Source organism: Hemicordylus capensis, chromosome 2 (genome assembly GCF_027244095.1).
Source record: "Hemicordylus capensis ecotype Gifberg chromosome 2, rHemCap1.1.pri, whole genome shotgun sequence".
In the NCBI taxonomy this organism is placed as follows: domain Eukaryota; kingdom Metazoa; phylum Chordata; class Lepidosauria; order Squamata; family Cordylidae; genus Hemicordylus; species Hemicordylus capensis.
This window is the reverse complement of record NC_069658.1, coordinates 85,076,852-85,101,428: the sequence shown is the minus strand read 5'-3', so window position 1 is coordinate 85,101,428 and position 24,577 is coordinate 85,076,852. Positions and strand designations below refer to the sequence as shown.

At 43.5% G+C, this 24,577-nt stretch overlaps 1 protein-coding gene across 7 annotated transcripts in view; it reads left to right on the top strand.

Annotated features, from left to right (window-relative positions):
- The window catches only part of MARCHF3 (membrane associated ring-CH-type finger 3), a 219,965-nt gene that overhangs the window by 112,613 nt on the left and 82,775 nt on the right, over positions 1-24,577 (top strand). The window contains exon 2 of one of the 7 annotated variants that reach the window (XM_053292237.1): positions 20,017-20,098. The exons of the other annotated variants lie outside the window; for them this stretch is intronic. The gene's annotated coding sequence lies outside the window, so the exon portion shown is untranslated. The remainder of the gene's footprint in view (positions 1-20,016; positions 20,099-24,577) is intronic. 7 annotated transcript variants of the gene reach the window in all.

Below are 24,577 nucleotides of genomic sequence, written 5' to 3'. Positions count from 1 at the left end.
AAAAGAAAAAGAAAAAGCAGAAAACTGTTAGGACTTCATTCGCTTGCTTAGGAAATATACAGGCTATAGAAACGTGTATACATCTCCCAATACTGGCAGTTGTCAAGTGTTTTTTTTTCCTTTTTTAGCAGTAACATGATGATAAAATATTATATAGAACTGCCAAGTGTTCCAAGCACTTCACTTCAGATACATTATTCTGTTATACTACTTGCAGTAATCCTGTAAGAGGGGTGTGTTACTAGCCGGTATATATGGGGACTGAAGTTTCTAGATTATGGGTTGACTAAGACTACCTAGGGAGTTAATCAAGAAGTTTGGTTTGAATTGGGCACTTCCTGGTAAGCAGCCCAGATTTTAGGGCCAAACTAGCCAAGATCTACACAGAGAACTTTGGCCATCTCATTTAATTTGGGCAAATGGCCATAAAGCATGGAGGATCGTGATTGGGACCGTGGCACTAAGGGCTAGTTTAATTCTTTTCCTCACAGTAGCTTCACACAGCATATAGCAAGTATTCCTGCTGCAAACTGCTGGTTCCCAGTGAGTGTGGACTCCCTGCATGAGCTTCAATTTCCAGTCCCAGCATATCATGTGAACCTGCCAATGTCTGGCTTCCCAACTGCACGTCCTTCACCACCCAACATCTGGAACCAAGATTTGAAATCTGGTGGCAGATGCCAAGTGGTGGAGGGAAGTGCAGCTGGGGAATCCAACATTGGTAGGTTCACATGACACTCCAGGACTGGAATTTGTGCTCTTCCTGGGAATCAGCCGTTCAGGGCAGCCATACTTGTCACATGTCATGTGAAGCTGCCCACTGTGTTCCCAGTGGAAATGCATGCTATGAGTCTCCTATTTCACCCATGGGGTGGGGGGGAATGTAGATGCACAGTTTAATGAATCAAATAGCAGCTTTGATCAGGAAAAGTGTGAGGTGGGTAACCCCCTCTCCCCACCGCCCCGCATCAGCACAGTGTTCCAAATCGTCTCTCTCCACTCTACAGCCACTGTCTGCCAAATTGCAGAGGCATAGGAGAATCCTATCTTGGTTGGCTCATCTTATGTGCCTCTTCGTCACTCTCCTTCCGATGTTAGAGTTGTATCTGTTGAGATGGCATAAAATATGCAACACTGCAGAACCCTCATTTTTACATGAAACACAGATCAGGTGCCAATGCCACAACCCTCCACATGTGTCAGATGTCAGAACTTGATGCTCTGAGCTGCACCACATCTCAGTCAGTTGCACCTGGATTTTGAGGTCATGGACATAAAATGAACACAAAGTCATGGCACCTGTGGTGTAATATCAGAGTTTTCAAAACAAAGAGGAGTAATTCTTGTGACTGTAGTTGTGACAGGGTCCTGATTTATCTGGCTTTTGTATAATAGCACTTAGCACTTACATTTATATACCGCTCTATAGCTGGAAGCTCTCTAAGCGGTTTACAATGATTTAGCATATTGCCCCCAACATTTCTGGGTACTCATTTTACCGACCTCAGAAGGATGGAAGGCTGAGTCAACCTTGAGCCCCTGGTCAGGATCGAACTTGTAACCTTCTGGTTACAGGGCGGCAGTTTTACCAATATGAGTTTGACTATAGGAGATGAAGTCTAGAAGTATGGAGATCATAATTCATTTATTTCTATTTTATTTTTAGCCATTTGTCTACACCACTCAATAAAAACATTGCCAACTTGAATTTATTCCTTGGGTTCAACCTTTAACTGTGACTATAATTTCCTGAGGACTGTACATCCAAACATCACAAGGGGGTTATATTATAAAAGCAAAATGGAGTTTAAGCCAAGGGCGGTTGGTAAATGTATCAGCGACCTGCTTCGGCACAAATTATTAAGGTACAGTATAGCAGGAAGCACCTTCTTTCAGCTCTGTGAAGTAAAACGGCTGATTAGCCTTGAATTGCCATGGGCTTTTTATTATATAAGCATAGTGTACTAATAGTTGGTAGTTGTTGCATAACAAACTGTATGACAGTCCTGCTTCTGGAAAGAAAAGTACCAGAAGCAAGCCTTAGAATTACTACTGTTTAACAGATACAGCAAAACTAATACATTTGCTGCATTTCATTTTAGTTGTATTGCTAAGTGTTCTCATATGAATCTCTGCATGTCTGCCATATGTACATGCTCTGTTCTCTTCTGCAATTGTGAGTTCAGTCTTGTGAGAAATAAACTGAGTCCCCAACTACAGGAGGAAGCAACATATTTATTAATATGAAAATGTGAAATTGCATCCTTGCACCCATCTGCCTCTAGTGGCTGACATCCAGACTAACACAGTGGACCGGGTCTCACGATCTGTGAGACCCGGTTGGGGGCGGTGAGCAGGAACCGGCTCACAAGCAGGGAGGGAGCCCTGGATGGCCGGATTGGCCGCCCACACAATTGCCAGATCCGAGACGGAGCCGGCGGGGGCTGGGGAGCTCGGGGGCTGCGGGGGCCCCAGAAGCCCCAGTATGCCCTGCGCAAGCACGCAGGGCATACTGGGGAGACCCCCAGAGCTGGGAGGTGGCTCTCTGGGGGTCTACTTGTGAGTAGGCGCGGCGCGAAGCCACACCGTGGCTACTCATGATTTTAAAAACCAGGTTTGCGGAGCGCTTGCTCCGCAAACCTGGTTTTGGTGCAGGGGTTCTTGAGCAGGTTACCCACTCCAGAACCACCAGGCTCGCAGCCAAACCCGGTGGTTCTGACGATCGGAAAAAAACAGTCTAGGCTTTCCTAGCCCTATTTTTCCTGATCGTGGGAATAGCCCCAGTGTGTGTGTAACAAAGGAAGTCCATGTGCTGTGCTCCAGACTAAAACAGCATGGATGCTCATGCAGGGGGAGCATTTTTGCCGATCTCCTCTTCCCTCTGATGTGCTCTGTGCCACCCAAAAATATGTACCTGAGGGTTGCACAGACGTCAGGGAATATTTTCAGGTGGCACAGTGACAGAGCATTTCAGGGTTGCCAAAAACTATCCCTCCACATGTAACTGCCATTCTTTAGTCTGGAATGCAACATGTTGCACATGCACTTTGTCAGCCAGTAAATATAATGCAAGGTTCCAAAAGAGAGGGGGATGAAATTAAGATGGGAGTTTGATGGTATCAGGGTCAGGAAGTAATAAGATTTAGCTTCTGGTAAAGAAACCAGTAAATGAATGCATGGCTACAATCATGCAAATTCACAATTAAAAAGAAAAAGGCTCCGTTTAATGAAGGTAGGCCTAGGCCAATAGTTGGGGGAGAGGGATCAGTGCTTGTACCTCTTTTTGTGGGATTCAAGCTCCTGAGGGTGGGTAGCTGCAGATTATATTATATAGTGCAGGGGTTCTCAAATGTGGGTCTTCAGATGTTGTTGGACTTCAACTTCCATAAGCCCCCAAAGGCTCATTGTAGCTGAGTTTGAGAAACCTTGATATAGTGTGAATTGCATTACCTCCTTGCACAAAAATAACAGTAGATAGATGTACACACTTAGTACCTTCCTGCTCCTTTACAAGAGAGGCTGCTACTACTATTTGTTGTTGTTGTTGTTATGCTTTTCCATCATTTGGCATCCACAAGATAGTAAAACAGTTCAGTTAAAACATAATAGAGTAGCTCTGTCTAGAAAAACAAAACGTTGTTGCGGTAAACAACACACCAAAGCCAACGGGGGGAGGGGGGACAACAAATCATCTAATGTCATCAAATCCTCCTGAAGCAGAAATATCTTAACCTGCCACTTGAACCCTTTTAATGAAGGAGAGTCTCCCTTGTTCTACAGTTTTGGTGCCACCACTTAAAAGGCCCTGTGTCATGTGACCTCCCCACTCCACTGCACCTCAGATGTCAGGTCAATATATTGAGCAATGCCTCTGAAGATGACCCTAAGTGTTCAAGTACGTTTTTGGTTACAAAAGCTGCCGTTTTTGCTACATGTTTACTGAGCATATGAGCTTATCCTCTGTTTGGTAAATATACAATGTTTTAGTGGCTGTGGGCTACTGGATTACAAAATCCATATTGTTCAACAGTAACTCAAAAAAATGTGCAATTCTATTTTAGAGAGATTCTTTAGACTGAATTTTTTTTTAGCATTCCTTTCTTAGTTGACAGGTTTTAGTAGTAGTTGAAAAGATTTGTTGTGTGTGTTGTGTCTTTTAACTTACACTATGCAGCCATCCATCATTATTTTCTTCTGTGTTGCAGAGTTTAAAACAACTGTCTTTGGCACTAATGCTTCACATTATGTTATATTGTCACCCTACAACCTATTGTGTTTGGAATTCAATAATTCTTCACTTCTCTTCTCCCCTTTCCCCAGCTGCAGATATAATGAACCTAGAAGGAGGGAATTATTGGAAAGTATAAACTCTAGAGGAAACAATCTGCTCTACCAGAGCTGCTTTTGACAGACCATTAAACAAATTGACATCACATATGAATAACCCAGAACAATGCCCAGATGGTGTGGGAACTGTAATTAACCAAGAGCAATTCTGCAGTCTCAACTGTGTGAATAGCAAACTTGAGAGAATTAAAAGTGCATGGGTGGGGGAGAGATTCTGATAATTGTACATAAGTGGGATTGCTGCCATGAAATGAGGATCTTGCAGAGTTTATAGATATGACAGGGACTTCTTTAAATTAATTAATGGACAGTTTATATCCATCTGTTCTTGCAACCGTAATCTCCTTTTAATCTGTACAGTTGTCACACCTGTAATGTATTTATACAGTGCAAAACCATACTTCCCTTGTCATCCTCCTTAAAAGGTAGAGAAATGTTGAGTGATTTTTAAAAAGCCCCTGAGTAGACTTAGTGGTTGATATGCGACTTTAGTATTTCAGCAGCCTGGCATGTCCCATTAAACTCTCTTTGAAATGCTGTCACAAAAATATAATTTTTCCTCTGCCAGAAGTTCCTGGGCTTGCTGTTGTTCTGTTAAGGATAGTCTTGTTTAAAGCAATGACCAACTTTATCTCTGAAGGCTCAGGGTAGGTACTGTCTCTTATAAATCCTTGGGAAGGGGGTGGGATTGAGAGAGAGAGAGAGAGATGCGAATTATACATATAAAACTGTAAGGTGTAAGGTATTAAAGTTTTCACAATGTAGTTAAAATAATGTTTTGCTTATCCTTCATCATAGAAAGCCTGTATAAATGCCTGCACAAATAAAAAGGACTTTATGTTGCCTATAGAAGTTGTTCAGGCTTGAGTTTCAGCAAACATTCGGGCTGTGGGATTTCCAAAGCTGAGAAGCAGGCACCGCGAACTCCCTTTTGTTTACATGATGACGACGACAACAATGATGATAAATAAGCTTTGTTAGCAGAGGCGTAACTATAGGGGGGGCAGCAGGGCGGCGCGGGAAGGGACCGCGCGTCTTTCTGGGAAGTGGGGGGCATCTCTAACTGCGCTCCCTTGACTGCTGCAGTGCTGCTGCACTGAGCAGAAATGTTTCCTGCTCAGTGCAGCAGCACTGCAGCAGTCAAGGGAGCGCGTTGGTGCCCCCTTCCCCACGAGCGGTCCCTTCCGCGCCGCCTGTGCCCCCCCCCCATTGCTTTGCTGGCGCCTGGCGGCCAGTCAGTGGCCTGGCTTGGCGGCGGCGGGAGCTTGTGAGGAAAACCCTAAGTATAATGTAGTATGTTGGGAGGGCAGCGGGGGGGGCGCCATTTCAGTGCTTGCCCCGGGCGCCGTTTTCCCTAGTTACACCTCTGTTTGTTAGCCACCCCAAAACAAATTGTTCTCTGTGAGGCTTACATCTAAAACTCCCAGCAAGCAGAGTAGAGCCCTTGCCCTCATAGTTCCCTATGGTAGCAGCCCCGGTAGTAGCCCTGCCAGCAGCGAGCTTGACCCCAGGGCAGTGTGCTCTTCTCTACTGCCAGCCCAGGATATGGTGCAGGACCCAGCAGGGACTGCTGAGTCAACACTCCTGGGAGCTGCAGCTCTGCCACCAACTGAGGCCTGCTGAAGTGTTGCTCCTAAAGAAAGAGAGCCTCAGGAAAGCAGGGAGGCAACTGCTGGTACTTCCCCCAAGCTCTATTCACCACCTTCCAGGGCAGGATGGCACAGGGTTGATGGTGGGACACTCCATTCCTCTCTCTTCTTCCCTCTGCTGAAGCTGGTGATAATACTTTGACCCACAGTGGATATGGCCATGTATGTTTGTTTATGCTTTCTGTTGAGTTGAGAACAGGACATCCACACACTGTGGGGAATTGTCAGATCTGGCGGGGCCTGAGACCGAGGGCAAATCTGCCAGTGCAGAGGCCCCTTCCAATTAATTCTAATGGGGGTTAAAAGAGTGGGGCCTGGGGTGGTCACCCTGCTTGCCATGACCTAAGGACAGCCCTGGGAATTGTCTATGGAGGAAGAAAGGTTAATGGATATGAGATGCATACTGACAGGTGAGATGTGGGGAAGGAAGGGGTGGAGAGTATCATGTGTTCTGTAAATAAAGGCAGCCAAACCACTACTGTCTGAGTGACATGTGATCTAAAAATGAAAGAGAACATCTGCATACAAGGGAGATCAGTTCATCAACAACCCTGGACCATAGCCATGCCCTATTGTCTGCTAAGCTGCTGCCAGTCTGTGAAGACAATACTGAGCTAGATAGACCAATGGTCTGACTCAGGATATGGCAGCTTCCTATATTCCTATGTAATGAGGGAGGGGCCTGCTGCTGCCACCACCATTCGCTGCCAACACTTGGGAATCTCTGTTGGCTTCATCACTGTTCTACAGAGCAATGTTGAGCACTGGCTTTTTTCCACATGCTGAAACTCGGCAGAAGCCTCCCAGCCAGCCAGCACAAGCTGGAAGTCCTAGCAGCATGGTGGAAGCACTGAACTCTTGCCTGCCTTTTTAAATTAAAATTAGTTTTGGGGGAAAACCATGAGGTCCCTAAAATGAAATTGAGAGGCTGCAGGACTCGGGGAAAGCCTGGAAGGTTAATAGAGTGGAACCCATTGAAATCCCCACACCAAAGCCCTATTCACACATTATGTTCAACACATGTACAATATTTATACACAGTGTGTGCATGTACAACTCCATACACTTGTACATTTATTCACACATGTTCTATACATTTGCAGTACTACACCTTTTGTCTGTGCCCTGCATTTGAGGGAGCCTAGGTACAGGATCACTTTCAAAATGAACACATGTAAAGTCATTCACACAAAAGCATTTATGTGTGAAGAGGGCATGCCCTCAACTCTTGCCTGTGGGCTTCCCAGCGGCATATGGTGGGCCACTGTGTGTAGCAGGATGCTGGACTAGATGGGCTTTGCAGCAGGGCTTTTCTTATGTTCTTATGTACTGTATACAGTGAGGGAAATAAGTATTTGATCCCCTGCTGATTTTGTCCGTTTGCCCTCTGACCCAGAAATGAACAGGCTATAATTGGAATGGTAGGTTTATTGTAGCTGTGAGAGACAGAATAACAACAAACAAACCCTCAAAAGCCCAATGCCCAAAAGTCAGCGATGGATTTGCATTGTAGTGAGGGAAATAAGTATTCGATCCCCTATCAACCAGCAAGATTTCAGGCTCCCAGGTGTCTTTTCACTATATGCAGGTAACGAGCTGAGATGAGGAACACCCTCTGTAAGGGAGTGCTCCTAATCCCAGCTTGTTACAGTACCTGTATAAAAGACACCTGTCCATAGAAGCAAGGAATCACTCAGCTTCCAAACTCACCACCATACCCAAGAGCAAAGAGCTGTCGAAGGATGTCAGGGACAAGGTTGTAGACCTGCACAAGGCTGGACTGGGCTACAGGACTATCGCCAAGCAGCTTTGTGAGAAGGTGACTACAGTTGGCACGATAACTCGCAAATGGAAGAAACACAAAATAACTGTCAATCTCCCTCGATCTGGGGCTCCATGCAAGATCTCACCTCGTGGAGTTGCAATGATCATGAGAACGGTGACAAAGCAGCCCAGAACTACACGGGGGGAACTTGTCAATGATCTCAGGGCAGCTGGAACCATAGTCACCAAGAAAACAATTGGTAACACACTACACCGTGAAGGACTGAAATCTTGCAGTGCCCGCAAGGTCCCCCTGCTCAAGGCAGCACATGTACAGGCCCGTCTGCAGTTTGCCAATGCACATCTGAATGATCCAGAGGAGAACTGGGCGAAAGTGTTGTGGTCAGATGAGACCAAAATCGAGCTCTTTGGCATCAACTCAACTCGCCGTGTGTGGAGGAGGAGGAATGCTGCCTATGAGCCCAAGAACACCATCCCCACCGTCAAACATGGAGGTGGACACATTATGCTTTGGGGGTGTTTTTCTGCTAAGGGGACAGTACACCTTCACCGCATCGAAGGGACGATGGACGGGACCATGTACCGTCAGATCTTGGGTGAGCACCTCCTTCCCTCAGCCAGGGCCTTGAGAATGGGTCGTGGATGGGTATTCCAGCATGACAATGACCCAAAACACACAGCCAAGGCAACAAAGGAGTGGCTCAAGAAGAAGCACATGAAGGTCCTCGAGTAGCCCAGCCAGTCTCCAGATCTTAATCCCATAGAAAATCTGTGGAGGGAGCTGAAGGTTCGGGTTGCCAAACATCAGCCTCGAAACCTTTCTGACTTGGAGAGGATCTGCAAAGAGGAGTGGGACAACATCCCTCCTGGGTTGTGTGCAAACCTGGTGGCCAACTACAAGAAACGTCTGACCTCTGTGATTGCCAACAAGGGTTTTGCCACCAAGTACTAAGACATCGTTTGTGAAGGGATCAAATACTTATTTCCCTCACTACAATGCAAATCCATCGCTGACTTTTGGGCACTGGGCTTTTGAGGGTTTGTTTGTTGTTATTCTGTCTCTCACAGCTACAATAAACCTACCATTCCAATTATAGCCTGTTCATTTCTGGGTCAGAGGGCAAACGGACAAAATCAGCAGGGGATCAAATACTTATTTCCCTCACTGTATACACACAAACACTATAATGTCTGAATAGGGATAGAGGTAGCTACTGTTGTGCATGTGTGATGTAGAGAACATCTACTCCAGGTTTAAGGAGCTGTGAGCCAGCAGTGTATATGCTTACATCTTTCTTATATTTTTCTCTGCATTTTGGGCAGCTTATTCTTATCACTCTGGAATCTCTACCAAATTTTACAGTGAAAGGGGGAAAATAGTCTCAATTTTATAAGGGATATAGTACAAGTTGCTTCAACAGAGAATTGACACACCTGATCTATAATGTCACATTTGCTAGGTCACCCACAAATATACTGGCTTGTTTCTTCTTTTTAAAAATCAAATTTCTGTCCCTTATGGTTGCAGATTAAGGCTTGAAAACCCATGTGAACAGTGTTTGGGGAAGACTACAAAGGTCTGGTTTTTGGTCTGTGAGAAGGAAATTATTATTATTGTTGTTGTTGTTATTTACATTTTATATTCCACTCTTCCTCCAAGAAGCCCAGAGCGGTGTACTACATACTCAAGTTTCTCCTCTCAACAACCCTGTGAAGTAGGTTAGGCTGAGAGAGAAGTGACTGGCCCAGAGTCACCCAGCAATTATTAGGGCTGAATGGGGATTTGAACTCAGGTCTCCCTGGTCCTAGTCCAGCACTCTTAGCACCCAAATTAGCACCAAGCACAATTTTTTAAACTCAATATTTCATAGTTTGCTATTTCTAGAGGATGTTTGATCCCAGTCATGTCCTCTGTTTCCTTTTTCTCTCCACCTTATTCTTTGCCAAAAACGTATATAACCTCAAAAACTAAATTAAACAAAATATTGTATGGAAACTAATTGCAATTTACATGCAAATTCCTGATTTATTAACATAATTCAATCTGAAAATTGTACGTTTCCTTGGCACAGAACTTGGAAGTTGTGCACAACTCTGATGAAAACAGTTATCTGATAATCTGCTCTGTGGTGTTCAGGAAACTTTCTAGTTACTGAGTTAATTTAGCAAGTGACAACACTTTGATAAGTATGTGCTTGGCATAAAATTAAACTTTTATCCCATCTCAACATTTAGTCTTTTGGAAGTGAGAGAAAGCACCAGCACAGGAACAAAGGCAGAGGGAAACTTGTACAGTGCATGGTTTTTCTGCCTGGCACGTTTCATTTAAAATCTGTATTGGGGCGCTGTAGACAGTGCTTTACTTCACAAGCTTTCCTGCAAAACAGATTCTGTTTTGTTTAGATCTGAGTAGGGCACACATTTCCTTTAGAGGAAGTCTGTAGCCACTGAAAAGAGAGAGGCAGTACCAACAAAATCACAGTGCAAAAAGTAGTGGAAGTGTTAATGGAATTGTGTGCATAACGTCTGTTTAGGATTGTTGATAATGAAAATCAGCTTTTAAACCACTGTAAATTCAATTCAGGATGATTATGTATGTTGCATCACCTACACTTTTTAATGAAGGATGCTTATTCTATTCATTATAAGTTCACTCTCTCTTCTTGATAAAACTGTTTCATGATTGTCTCCTTGTAATTATTGAAATACGAAAACAGCCATTCACTCTTCATGACTTTTATTTTGCATCAGAAGAAGTGCAGAACAGGATAAAGTACTGAGCATTCCCTTATCTTCCAATAGGCTATTTGGGGAAATCATTGTAATTGTCAGACAATGTAGGACAGACTTACAAAGAACGAATTACAGGCACGAAACAGTTATTGTGAATGGATATGCATTCAAATATGTCATATAGCATTTATTTCTATTCCTAAACTCCCCCTATCTCAAAAAGCCCAGACTGGATAGAGAAGACTATGTTTAAGTGAAAATGAGAGAGAGAACTAAACTGGGGTGTAGCTAGGGGAGAGGGGGCCTGTGTTCATCCCTCTCCCTGGCAGCCCCCCAGAGTGAGGTAGATAATGAAGAAAATAGGGAGGGGTGGAGCTGGCGGCCTGTGTTCTTTGAACCCTTTCACTCAATTATAGCTATACCCCTGGAACTCAACTAATTTGCACAAGTTGTCCTGTGTATTTTTTGTATTATGTATTACAGTTTTATACTCCACTTTCTCCAAAGAGCTCAGGGCAGGATATGTGTTCTGCCCATCTGGCACATTTTTTCTACCCAATTTGTGAGGTAGGTTAGGGTGAGAGAAAATGACTGATCTGAAGTCACTGTGTAAGCTTCATGACTGAGTATGGATTTGAATCTGGCTCTAACGTCAACACTTTAGCTATAAATTGTGCTGGATCTCATGTATGCTGTGAGCCAATCTCAAAACATAGATATCTCTGGATGTGCTTGGATAAATCTAGTAAAGCTAGATCTAGGAGGAGGAGGAGGAGGAGGTGGTGGTGGTGTTTGTTCACACCATGGGCGTATGAAACTTGATGTCCAGTCTGAGATATATTGTACTGGCCTGCAAAATCATAACTGTGGATTAGTGTTACAGCAGTGTTTAAGAAGAATTTGGTAACTTGTGCCTCTGAGCATATGCTGACTGCTTTTACCTCAGCAGGCAACTCAAATCAGCACAGTTAGTAAAAGAGGTATCTGCACTCATCATATGCTCAGAGGCACATGTTACAAAATGCCCCAGCTTTTGCTGTTGCTACAAGCCAAAGCAGGTAGAGGATTGTAGTATGGAGAACCTAGATAAATTGTATCTCCATAGTTATGATTTTGTTATGGTTTTGTAGGACAGTACAAGGCTAGTACAGTATCTCATACTGGACATCAGGTCTCATGCCCCCAAGGCGTGAACATTATGGGCCATCAAATTTCCTCACTTTTTGCTTCCACACCCATAACTATTCCTGTAAAGGCTTTAAGGCTTTAAATGAATGATTTTGCTTTTTAAAACAGAGGCTCCCGTATGTGCCTCATTTAATATGAATGTATTCAGTATAAGGAAAGTGAAAATACTGCTTTAGCATTGCCAGATGTAATAAAGAGGTAGGCATGAGTGCTTGGGTTTTAAAAAAACTTTATTTTCTTAACATCATTTTTATTTTATGATTGATAAACATCAAATAAAGTTTTAAATGGATGCAAGAGTATATTAACTATTCTGTGCTTCATTACATAAGAAGAGTGACATGGCCTATGGCTTTAATAATAATTTTTTTAAAAAAACAAAGCACAGTATACTGTACTTTTCATATTGAATGGAGAATTTCCTCTTACTGCATTGTATGGTAACTGTGTTCTGGTTGTGTGTTGTTGTTTTTTTAAAAAAATTAATAGCTACATATTACTTTATAATACTATAAGTACCCTAATCAAATATTGCCCCTCACCCCATATAATAGGATATGCAACTCCTTGCATGCACTTAGGTTATAAACACACACACACACACACACACACACACACACACACACACACACAAAACACCCTATGACTTATTACCAAAAACAGCCTGTGAGGTAGCTCTTTATATAAGCCAAAAGGTTTGTTGACCATTCCCTACCAACTGGTATATAATTGTCTCCATCTCCCCCTTGGCTGCAATTTTGCTGTTGGCTTTACTGATAATTTCTCTGCCCCATGCTCTTATTGCCTCCCATCTTCATCTATCTAAAGATTAGAATTGTATATTATTATTACTAATTTTTTTATTATATCTGAACACACACGCATGTACAAACACACAGAAAGGAATTAAAATATGAGTCTGTCTCCTTTCACTCCAGTCAGCTAAGCTACTAGGTTTCCTCCTTTCTCTCTTCTCACAAATGTTCTCTAGAATACTTTTGGCTGACTGTGATTGAGCATGTGCAAATCTGATGTTACCATAGAACTGAGCAATGAGAGAAGTTTTCTTAATTTGTAGAAATTTAAAACATATTTATGTTGACAAACCCATGAAAGACCCTCATATGTAAGACTGACTATCAAAAGATGTATTTACCAAAGAAATTGAATCATTGTGGGCTAACTATTGGTTATCAAATCTCTGATTATATAGAGAAAAAAGACTTTACTGTGGTGTTAGGGTTTCATGTGTGCTTTTCAACTTCTGCTCCTTATAACTTAGCCACTTTTCTATGGATTCATTAAAAACTGACATACTTGTTCAGCAGGCAATTCCAGTTCAAGCACAAATAGTGCAAAAGGAAAGCTTTGAGAAATCACGGAAGGTCAGAGGGAGGTCAGGTGAAATAACATGATAGAATGCTGTTTTACCTCTCCACCTATAATACACAGGCACTTCTTTGCCTATGTAATGTCCATGCTTTGAGATTTACCTGTCACTTGCACACTTATAGGTAGTGATGTGGTTGCAAATTCAGAAGTGCAGCTGCTCTCCAAGACAGCGCCCATGGGCGTGCCCACCGCAAAAATTTTCTATGTAAACCACTTAGACAACTTAGCTTGAAGAGCGGTATATAAGCTTGAAGAGCGGTATATAAAAAATGTTATATTTGCTACTCTCCAGTCCTCTGGTGCAGAGCCCGATTTCAGGGATAAGTTGAAAATTTTAGCAAGGAGGTCGGCAATTTCACGTTTGAGTTCTTTGAGGACTCTTGGATGGATGCCATCCAAGTCTGCCTGTGAATATCTCACAAAGTTATTCTACAAACATAAAAACTAACTTGGTGGTGTTCAACTAGCACATGTGCCACTTAAGGTGGTTTTTATCTCTTTTAGGCCAGCTGATATATTTTGGACACTAAGCGCCTACGGTAGACTTAATTGCCACTTAAACCTTGGCTTTAGTCAGAGTTTAATACTTGCAATTATTTTGAGTGAGTGAGTGTATGAGAGCGAGAGGATTGCAATGCTACATGGAATTTATTTAACCTGCACTCCATCCTACCCTTCTAGAACAGTTCTTTGTAGGCTGAAAATGGACTGTGTACAATTGAATGGCTTGACCAAATTGCAACTAGGCTCAGAGGCTATAAATAAATCATCATTGAATAGGATGAGCTTTTGCCTGAGCAAGTAAGCAGTTAGTATGGGACACAATGATTTCTGTGCCAGTGCCGTGCTGTGTCATGTGCCATTGCCCATGGCTCTGATGATCTGGAGCCACTGCATTGTGACTATCGCTTTGAGCCAGCAACAGCCACCAGTATTCACTACAGTACAGTGCATTTTAGCCAATATGGGGCCACCAATGTTAGCCTGGTAATATTTCAGTTGACAGTCATAACAGAATTGCTTCCTTTACTGAATGACGGATACCCATGCTGTTAATTAGAGCAAGTCATTCTGTTTTACCGTACCTTGTACAAAACATTGAGCATAAAGACTTGCATGTGAATGCAAGGGTCATTTCACATAGGAGCCAGCTGGGGGTTAATGGTGGAGCCAGAGCAGGGCTCTGAATACAGGAGGGACATAGACTTCAGACAACTCCAAGGGACACATGGAGGGAAAGAGGTTAGGAACATGGATAGCGCCAATCTAGAGACCTGGATGCAACAAGGAAATGTGGATCTTCCTCCAATGGATGATTGGAGCTGCCTGCCTGTCATACTATGCCTGCTCAGCAGCCCTGCCCCCTGTGGCAATCTGCTATACAGGAGAACCTCGATATTCGTGGGGCTTCAATTCCGGGCTGAAGCCATGGCTATGGAAACTGCAAATATCGAGTCATTGGGGCTATGGGATCCAGAGGTGTTCTTACCCCTGGACTTCAGGGCCCAAGTCCAGGGCTTCCACATCCCCTGGGGCCCCCCAAATCCTCCTTAGTTTGTCCTGGGTGGTAGTGTAGTTTGTGTCCTCAAGAACCTACATGTTAAAAAATTATGCTTAACTTGCAGCGGGGCGGGGGGGGCACTCCAAAGGTCTTTAGGTCCTGGCTCTAAAATTACTGAGGTGCTCCTCTGATGAGATTGTGGGGGCTAGGTACCTGGTTGGCCAAAAATCAGTCGAATTTCACTGGCGGGGAGCTTCTTACCGAGTCTTCTTACTGACAACCACTGAGTCGTGCTGCGCCCCCGAATTGGCTGAAAATTGAAGTTCCCCCATTTTTTAATAAAAAGATTGGAGCCATTTTCTGGTTCCGTCAAAGAAAATGGCAGATGGAAATGACCTCCATGTTAATTTCCAGCCACCTCCGACCCGCGCATATGCAAGGCCGGGCGCATATGATGCCAGGGGAACAGCCGATGGGAGCTGGGCAGTATCCCATTCAGCAAAAGCCATCCTTTAAAGTGCGAGGGTGCAAAGGATTCAGATAAAACAGAAGGGGACAGAGCAGTACCGCATAAAGAGCAGATGGGAGACTGTGCCAGCTGGTCAAAGTGTCAAAAGATAGAAAGCGTACATCAGGTGAGAGATTCAGCATATAGGTGCTTATATGCCAATGCCAGAAGCCTCCGAGCCAAGATGGATGAGCTGAAGTGCTTGGTTGCTAATGCAGATATAGATATAGTGGGCATAACAGAAACATGGTGGAACAGTGAGAACCAGTGGGACACTGTTATCCCTGGGTATAAACTCTATAGAAAGGACAGGGAGGGGCACCTTGGAAGTGGAGTAGCACTGTATGTTAAAGAAGGGATAGAATCGAACAAGCTAGGAAACCTAGGTGGACTGGAGTCCTCCACAGAAACCCTGTGGGTGACAATACAAGCCTGAAAGGGAATGTGCTACTGGGGATGTGCTAACGCCCTCCTGATCAAAACGCTGACAGTGACTGGGAGTTGTAGCAGGAAATCAGGGAGGCGTCAAGGAGAGGCAGGGCTGTAATCATGGGTGACTTCAATTACCCACACTTAGACTGGGTAAATTCACAATCAGGTAATGACAAAGAGGTCAGATTTCTAGATACGCTAAATGACTGTGCCTTAGAACAGTTGTTCTTGGAACCAACCAGAGAGAAGGCGACCTTGGACTTAATTCTGAGTGGCACCCAGGACCTAGTGCGTAACGTCTGTGTCATCGACCCTTTAGGGAACAGTGACCATAGTGCCATCAAATTCAGCATACATGTGGGGAGAGAATCACCAAGGAAGTCTAGTCTAACACAGACATTTTGAATTTCAGAAGAGGAGACTTCCCCCAAATGAGGAGCATGGTGAAAAGAAAGCTGAAAGGGAAAATCAGGAGAGTCACTTCGCTCCAGAGTGCATGGAGTTTACTCAAAACCACAATACTAGAAGCCCAGTTAGATTGTATACCCAAAAGGAGGAAAGGTACCACTAAGTCCAGAAGGATGCCAGCATGGCTAACAGGTACAGTCAAGGAAGCCATAAAAGGGAAGAAGACTTTCTTCCAAAATTGGAAGGGCTGTCCAAATGAAGAGAACAGAAAGGAACACAAACTCTGGCAAAAGAAATGCAAGGTGACAATAAGGGAGGCAAAAAGAGAGTTTGAAGAACATTTAGCTAAAAGCATCAAGGGGTATAACAAAAACTTCTTTAAATACATCAGAAGCAGGAAACCTGCCAGGGAGGCGGTTGGACCATTAGACAATGAGGGAGTGAAAGGGATTATTAAGGAGGATATGGAGGTTGCAGAGAAGCTAAATGAGTTCTTTGTGGCCGTCTTCATAGCAGAGGATACTGAGCATATACATGTTCCTGAACCAGGCTTTTCAGGGATGGAGGCTAACTAACAGAGTCAGATAGAAGTGACAAGAGATGATGTTCTAAACTGGAAAAACTTAAAACTAACAAATCTCCAGGGCCAGATGACATCCATCCAAGAGTCCTCAAAGAACTCAAATGTGAAATTGCCGACCTCCTTGCTAAAATATATAACTTATCCCTGCAATCGGGCTCTGTACCGGAGGACTGGATCCAGGGGAGATCCGGGAAATGACAGGCCAGTTAGCTTAACGTCCATTCCTTGCAAACTGATGGAAAGCAACGTCAAGGATAACATTGTAAAGCACATAGAAGAACAGGCCCTGCTGGGAGTGAACCAGCATGGCTTCCACAAAGGTAAATCTTGCCTCACAAACTTTTTGGAGTTATTTGCGAGTGTCAACAAGTGTGTGGATCAAGGTGATCTAGCTGACATAGTATACCTCACCTGGACTTCCAAAAACCTTTTGACAAAGTTCCTCATCAAAGACTCCTGAGGAAACTTAGCAGTCATGGGATAAGGGGACAGGTACATGTGTGGATTGCTAACTGGCTGAAAGACAGGAAACAGAGGGTAGGTATCAATGGAGAGTTTTCACAATGGAGGGAAGTTAGTGGGGTCCCCCAGGGATCTGTACTGGGAATGGTGCTTTTTAATTTATTCATAAATGATCTAGAAACTGGGGGAGTGGGCGACAAAATGGCAAATGCAGTTCAATGCTGGCAAATGTAAAGTGATGCACATTGGGATAATGAACCCCAAGTATGCCCTAATGGGATCTGAGCTGTCAGAGACTGACCAGGAGAAAGATCTTGGAGTCATGTTGGACAGCTCGTTGAAAATGTTGACTCAATGTGCGGCAGCTGTGAAAAAGGCCAATTCCATGCTAGGGATCATTAGGAAGGAGATTGAAAGTAAAATGTCTACTATTGTAATGCCCTTATACAAAACTGTGGTGCGGCCACACCTGGATTGCTGCACACAATTCAGGTCACCACATCTTAAAAAGGACATTGTAGAACTGGAAAAGGTGCAGAAGAGGGCAACCAAGATGATCAGGGGCCTAGAGCACCTTTCTTATGAGGCAAGGCTACAACACCTGGGGCTTTTTAGTTTAGAAAAAAGACTACTACAGGGAGACACGATAGAGGTGTATAAAATCATGCATGGAGTGGAGAAAGTGGATAGAGAGAAATTTCTCTCTCTCACACACGACACTAGAACCAGGGGTCATCCCATGAAATTGATTGCCAAGAAATCTAGGACCAGCAAACAGAAGTACTTTTTCACACAATGTATAATCAACTTGTGGAATTCTTTGCCACAAGATGTGGTGACAGCCAACAACCTCGAGGGCCTTACGATTGGTTTGGATAACTTTATGGAGCTACTAGTTGGAGGGCTAAAGGCCACCTCCAGCCTCAAAGGCAGGATGCCTCTGAGTACCAGTTGCAGGGAAGTAACAGCAGGAGAAAGGGCATGCCCTCAACTCCTGCCTGTGGCTTCCAGTGGCATCTGGTGGGCCACTGTGCAAAACAGGATGCTGTACTAGATGGGCCTTGGGCGTGATCCAGCAGGGCTGTTCTTATGTTCTTATGAAACAGAGACGAGCACAATTGTTGCCTGTTTCTGCTAGCATTTAGGAAAAGAGGAAAAAAAGACCACATGGGGGATTCCCATTCTTGAGACATGAGATTTCTTCATGTACTCTGTAGGAAAGTAGTAAAACCAGCCAAATGCCCAGCTGTAAACCTAGTTGATGCTGTAGTGTAGTTCATTGGTATTTCCTTCCGAAGCCCAAGAGGAATATAGTTACCTTGTCACCTTCTCATTTGGCTTTTTAGCCTTACTAAGCAACTACTTCTACTAACATGTAATGGTCTAGTATTTTTCACTTTCGCCTGTAAATGTGAAAGTCAAGCTGAGGTCAGGTTTAGCGAAAAATATCTGCTAATAAACCGATGTGACATAGGACTGAAAGAAGCCCTTTTTTATTTTAGATGCACTAAAAGTGAAAGATCTGTGCATATAGATAGGGAGAGGGGATAATCTTTCAGCAAAACATAGATTCTCTGACTCCCTCATTGGAAGTGGTGTGCAATCAGCTTCCAGTTTCTTTCTTGCCACAGCTATCCAGCCATTATATTACTCTATGACTCCTCTAGCGATAAGAGAGATTTGCCAAGATTCATGATTCACTGAAGGCTTTTGCTGCTGAAGTTGTGAGATAGCAGTTCATTACAAGATAGAATTGACTTATCATGGAATACAAAGGACCAAGAGCTGTTTAGGCAAGCAGTACTGGTTCCCATTTAGACAGACAAAAAGAATAAATTTCTCTGCAAAGAAAAAATTAGTTCTTTACACTAAAACATGGTTTCTTTCTATAAATGCTACTTGGTAAACAAAATGTTGTTGATCTTTAGTTAGTCTTCAATCCTGTTCTGATATGGGGCTCTCAATGGTCTCCTGTCCAAGGGACTGACCAGATTAACATCTGCTTAGCATCAAGTGCTCTAGAACCATTTACTACATGTTGCAGTGCTATGTTCATAAACATGAAAGTAGTCATAATTTAGGTTGTACTTGAGACCAAACATTAAAGCTTCAATATGGATTATATTATTTATGCTTAAACTCCAGTAATCTAAAAAGTCTCAGGAAGAAAAGTAATTTAGAATGCCTACATTTTTAATCGGAATGGTTCTTTTTAAAAAAAAAAAGCTTTTGGAATGCTCATGTCAATTAGAATATACTATTGACAATTTTAATTTTACAATAACTTGAGGCAGAAAACAATAATATTGTTTGTTTAGAACAGTTTACTCATTTTTGATGCTCATATTCTATAGCTCTTTTAAAAATATGTGTTAAATGTATTTTTACAAGTGATGTTCATGTGTATTGATTATACATATTTATAAATTTACTTTGAGATGTTCATATTTATATTAGGCATGTGCATGACATGGATTTTGTGTTTCATTTCAAGCTCAAAATGAAAAACAAAATGCTTGAAACGTTGCATCAAAACAGCAGACAAGCTGGCTGTTTCGGCAAAACAGACTCAAAACGTTTTGAGTGTTTCGGCCATAGAGAACAATGAAGAACTTAAAACACCCCATTGTTCACCATGGGTATCTCTTAAAGACACCACAGTGGGTTAGGTGGCAGGACACGATGGGTGCTACCTACCACCAACCCACAAAAGAAATGGTCAAGTGGGCAATTTTAAACAATTTTTTAAATCCCTCCCCAAACCTTCAAAGGATCCTAAAGGGCTTTGGGGAAAGGATTTTGTAATGCATTTTGTAACCCTGCTTTGAAAAACACTGCAGAAGCACACAGTAAAAGGGAATCTATCCCTCCAAACATAGAACACACATTTCAAACACAGTCCGAAAATGGCCAAAAATGAATCATTGACCCAGAATCCACTTCCAGTTGCAGTGCCTGCACTGCAGTAACATCATTGGCACAAGTTATTTTCTCTCACACAATTATGACTCTTTGTTTTACTTCCTAGAATTTCAACAGCTGCCACAGCAGCACCCTTAGCAGCAAGCATAGCAATAAGCTTGACTAGAGCAACTTCAGCCACATTTTGAGTGAGTACATCTTGAAATGCAGATTGCAGACCAGTGAGTGAAGCACAAGTTAGTCTCAAGGCCAGACATGGAGCTAATCACAGCCATCACCAAGAAATATAACACATGCAGAGAAAGCTGTCATTGTCCATTTTGCACCACAACACTCTCTCACTAACAAAACAAACCACTAGGGATGTGCATGAATTGGTGTTTTGTTTTTGGTTTTTTTCTATTCGATTTGTACCCAAATTGAATCACCTTCTATTTGTTCTGGGTCCAGATCTGGCCAGCTAGCTCAGGAGCTATTTGTTTTGTCCACAAATCTCCCGAAAGAGGTAGATTTTTGTACAAATCATTTTGTACCCAAATTGATTCGTACAGACAGGAGGCTCAGGCAGTGATTATCTCAGCAGCAGGAAGCGGGTAGAAAAAATTCTCTTCTCTTTTCCTCAATCAAGAAAGCAGGAACAAAAAACAGAGAATCCACTCCAGGCAGCAGATATGCAAGCATGGCAAAGCAAAGCTCCTCTGGCTCTCTCTCTCCTCTCCCATGAGGCAGAAAGGCAGAATGGTGGCTGGTTGTCTCTTTAAGTACATTTGAAAATCCCTCCTTTGAACTCCCTCCACACTTGTCCCTTCCTTGACCCTTCCCCTAGCCAATGTGGGCTCCGTCACCGCAGGCAACACAAGATTTGAATGGAAATGAGCCAATCTGGAACCATGGGGGAATCACCAGCCAATCATTGCACACTGTAAGTCACCAATCTGAAGCTAGGGAAGGCAAGATTTTTTAAAAAAATTCCCAGACACAAAATGGAGACAGCAAAAGAGATCACCACAAAATGGAGGTCTGAATCTACCCATTTTCCATGTCCAAAATCTGGGTAGTTTGTTTTGTACCTGAATCTGGCCAGCTAGCACAGGGGTGATTTGTTTTGTCCACAAATTACATTACATTTTGTCCACAAAATACATTACAAACAAACAAACAACAATGTCCCTGAACATATTTATTTTCAAATATAATTAGCTTAGGAGGGTCTAACTTTGAGCAAATAAGCATGTGTGAAGGGGTGCTTAATGCTTTCTCTCCACACACACACGCACCCCATTATTTTTCAGTTCCCAATAACCTCACCAATTGCTTTTTCCAAAATGGGATTCTAGATGAATTTCTATTGCATAATCACATTTGGAAAGCTATGAGGAAGCAGCTGTGGGGGTGGGCAGATTTTGGAGCTGAAAGGAGTTAAGCACACCACAAACACATGTGCACATGCACACACACACACACACACACACACACTTGTTAATTATTTAATTGCTTAGAACTACAGCCACCAAAGGCTACCTGAACCCAACCCTAACCCCCCCACCAAAAGTCTGTTGGGACATCATTATATACAGAATGCCTGTATGTAATGTGTTGCCAGCTGTTGATGTCACCCCTCATGGTTTAATGGTGTTTTTTAAAACATTGACTTTGAGAGGTTCAAAAGTTAGTAGGGTATGCAGTCCCAAAAATAATTGTATATATTTATATTTATGCATTATATTAAACATTCTACTTTATTTTCCTTTTTATGCTGCTGCCTTTTGTAGTATAATATCTAATAAACTATGCATGTAATGTAATGATGTTACTTGCTGACAGATTTCATTATACAGTTTTACAAAGTAAAAAAATTCATTGACAGAGAATTATTTGAAAATGAAATTAACACAAATTGAAAAGTGTAGTGACTCATGAATGTGCACTGAAAATTTTAAAGTATGCAATGAATTGTTCCAATGGAATGTCTTGTGCCTTTATCTAAAATATGTCATTAATTCCTCATTTTGGAGTATAAAGATACTGGTTGACATGATGCGCAGCAGTACATTGCCTTAAGAAGCATCGTGGATCTGCAGGGAACCAGTTGTGTCCCTGCGACACCAGCCCATTGCACACCCGTGGGGGCGCAGAGGAGGGAGTGATTTTGCTTTTCTCCCCTTCCTTCAAAGGCCCTTTCCACTTGCATAAATATGTTCCTGAAGACTGTGCAACCCTCAGGAACATATTCCTGCAAGTGGAAAGGGCTTTTGGAGGGAGAGGAGGGAAGTCAAATCAGTCCTACCTCTGTGTCCGCTTGGCTGTGCAATAGACTGTTGAGAGGGTCTCTTGAGAGGAACTCAAGATACTCTCTGCAAACCTGCAGCACTTAGAGCAATGTACAGCTGTGTATCATGTCAGCCATTGTCTGTAAACCATGTTGCTCCATTACAAAAATCCAAAAGCTGCAGTTGAGAAATATTTTTATTAGGACCAACAAAGGATTGCAAGCTTTTGAGCTCCCCAAAACTCTTCATCAGGCTGGATTGTAAAGCAAAAAACATGCTCACTCTTGTCAAGTATATAGACAAGGTACTATAGAGGGTTTTTTAAAGGCCCTGAAACTTTGTGTAGTCACTTCCAGACCAAGTGAGCTGGCAGTGTTTCCTCTCCAGAATAGACAAGGGCTGAAGGAAGATTGCTTTGAGCTGCGTTGTTTTATCAATGAAATCCTGCATTGCCATATTATAAATATACTAGCTGAACCCGCACAGAGCATCTGTGCGGTAGTTCACTTCCTTTTTGAGGTTAGTTGGGAGAATTTGTTTGGCTGGTCCTCCCACAGCTCTCTCACTTGCTCTGCCCCCCCCCCCACAACAGCTCTCTTGCTCGCTCTGCCCCCCCCCCACACCGCCTCTCTCACTCGCTCTGTCTCTCTCCCCTCCGCGCCTCTCTCTCTCGCTCTGTCTCTCCCCGCGCGCCTCTCTCGCTTGCTCTGTCTCTCCCCCGCGTGCCTCTCTCACTCGCTCTGTCTCATCCCCGTGCGCCTCTCTCGCTCGCTCTGTCTCTCCCCCGCGCACCTCTCTCGCTCGCTCTGTCTCAACCCCACGTGCCTCTCTCGCTCTGTCTCAACCCCGCGTGCCTCTCTCGCTCTGTCTCTCCCCCGCGCGCCTCTCTCGCTCGCTCTGTCTCAACCCCGCGTGCCTCTCTCGCTCGCTCTGTCTCAACCCCGCGCTCTCTCCCCCGCACCTCTCTCGCTCGCGCTCTCTCTCCCCGCGCCTCTCTCTCTCTCTTTCCCCCACACGCCTCTCTCGCTCGCTCTGTCTCTCCCCCTGTGCCTCTCTCACTTGCTCTGTCTCTCCCCCCCCCCAGCGCCTCTCTCGCTCATTCTGTCTCCCCCCCACCTGCCTCTCTCACTGGCTAGAGTCTGCGGCCACCACCGGTTGCCAGGCCAGGCCCGCCAGCATGGGCTGGCCAATTCTCCTCCTCCTGGGTGTGCCAGACAATCAGGCGCCTCCGCAACCCAGCCAATCAGCTGGGCTGCCGGGACGCATTTTCCCCAGGCACACCTAGGAGAAATATATAGATAGATCGTAAAATCCAATTATCAGGTGGCAAGCATTGTCAAATAATTGAACAAATGATATTTTCTCTTACTGTTAAATGATGAATGAGTAAATTGAACATCAAAGAAATGTTGCTGAAGAAATTTCAAGGTATGAAGGTCGGGTTAGGCTATAAATGACTGCGTTGTCATGGAACATGTTTCTGTAAAATAAGACTGGGCAGTATTCAGGCTAAATTAGTCATGGATTAATGAATCCACTAACAGTTACAAAAAAACTTGGCTTATTTCAGTAGTGCTTAGTTGTGATGAAATTAGCCTGGATCCTGTCCCCTCTTTTTTAGCCTACTTTCCTTAAGGCGTGCACGCTCTCTCCCTTTCTCCTCTCCCCCCCCCCACTTTGCAATGCCTGGACTGCTTTGGTGACACATAGGGACACCACAACAGCATAATTGGTGATGGTGTCATCTACCCCAATTCATATGGCAGATATGTGAATGTTTGAGCTGGAAGTGGGCTAGCTGGTGAACTGCCTGCCCAATTTGGACCAAATTTGGTATAGTTGTAGGGACACATAGGGACACCTCAATAGCATCGTTTGTGATCCTGTCATTCACACAAATTCAAGATGGTGGATATGTGAACTTTTGAGGCGGAAGTGGGCTAACTTGTGAAGATGGTAATTTTCAATTAAGATTATAGTGAAAGGAAAGAAGGCAGATTAGTTCTTACCAGAACTTATTGGTCCCCTTCCCCCCAGAGTAAGTGAAATGTCCTCACTGTAGCTATTTAAAAGCTTGCCATATAGTTTCCTGTAAAAATATTATGAGGTAGTAGTCATGTATTCTTCAGCCATGAGAGAGCCAGTGTAATGACTAAAGTGTTTGCCTTGGACTGGGGAGAATTTAGTTCAAATCTCTGCTCAGCCATGACTCCAATTAGGTAACCTTGTCACAATATCTTAACTAACCTACCTAGGAGGATTCTTGTGAATAAGCTTACAACTCTGAGTGCCTTACTGGAATGATGGGATAAAAATGTAATAAATAGAGTCCCAATAAATAACAATCCCAATATTGTTGTCCCTTTGCTTCCCAGGATTTGTGAATAGCTGCAGAGG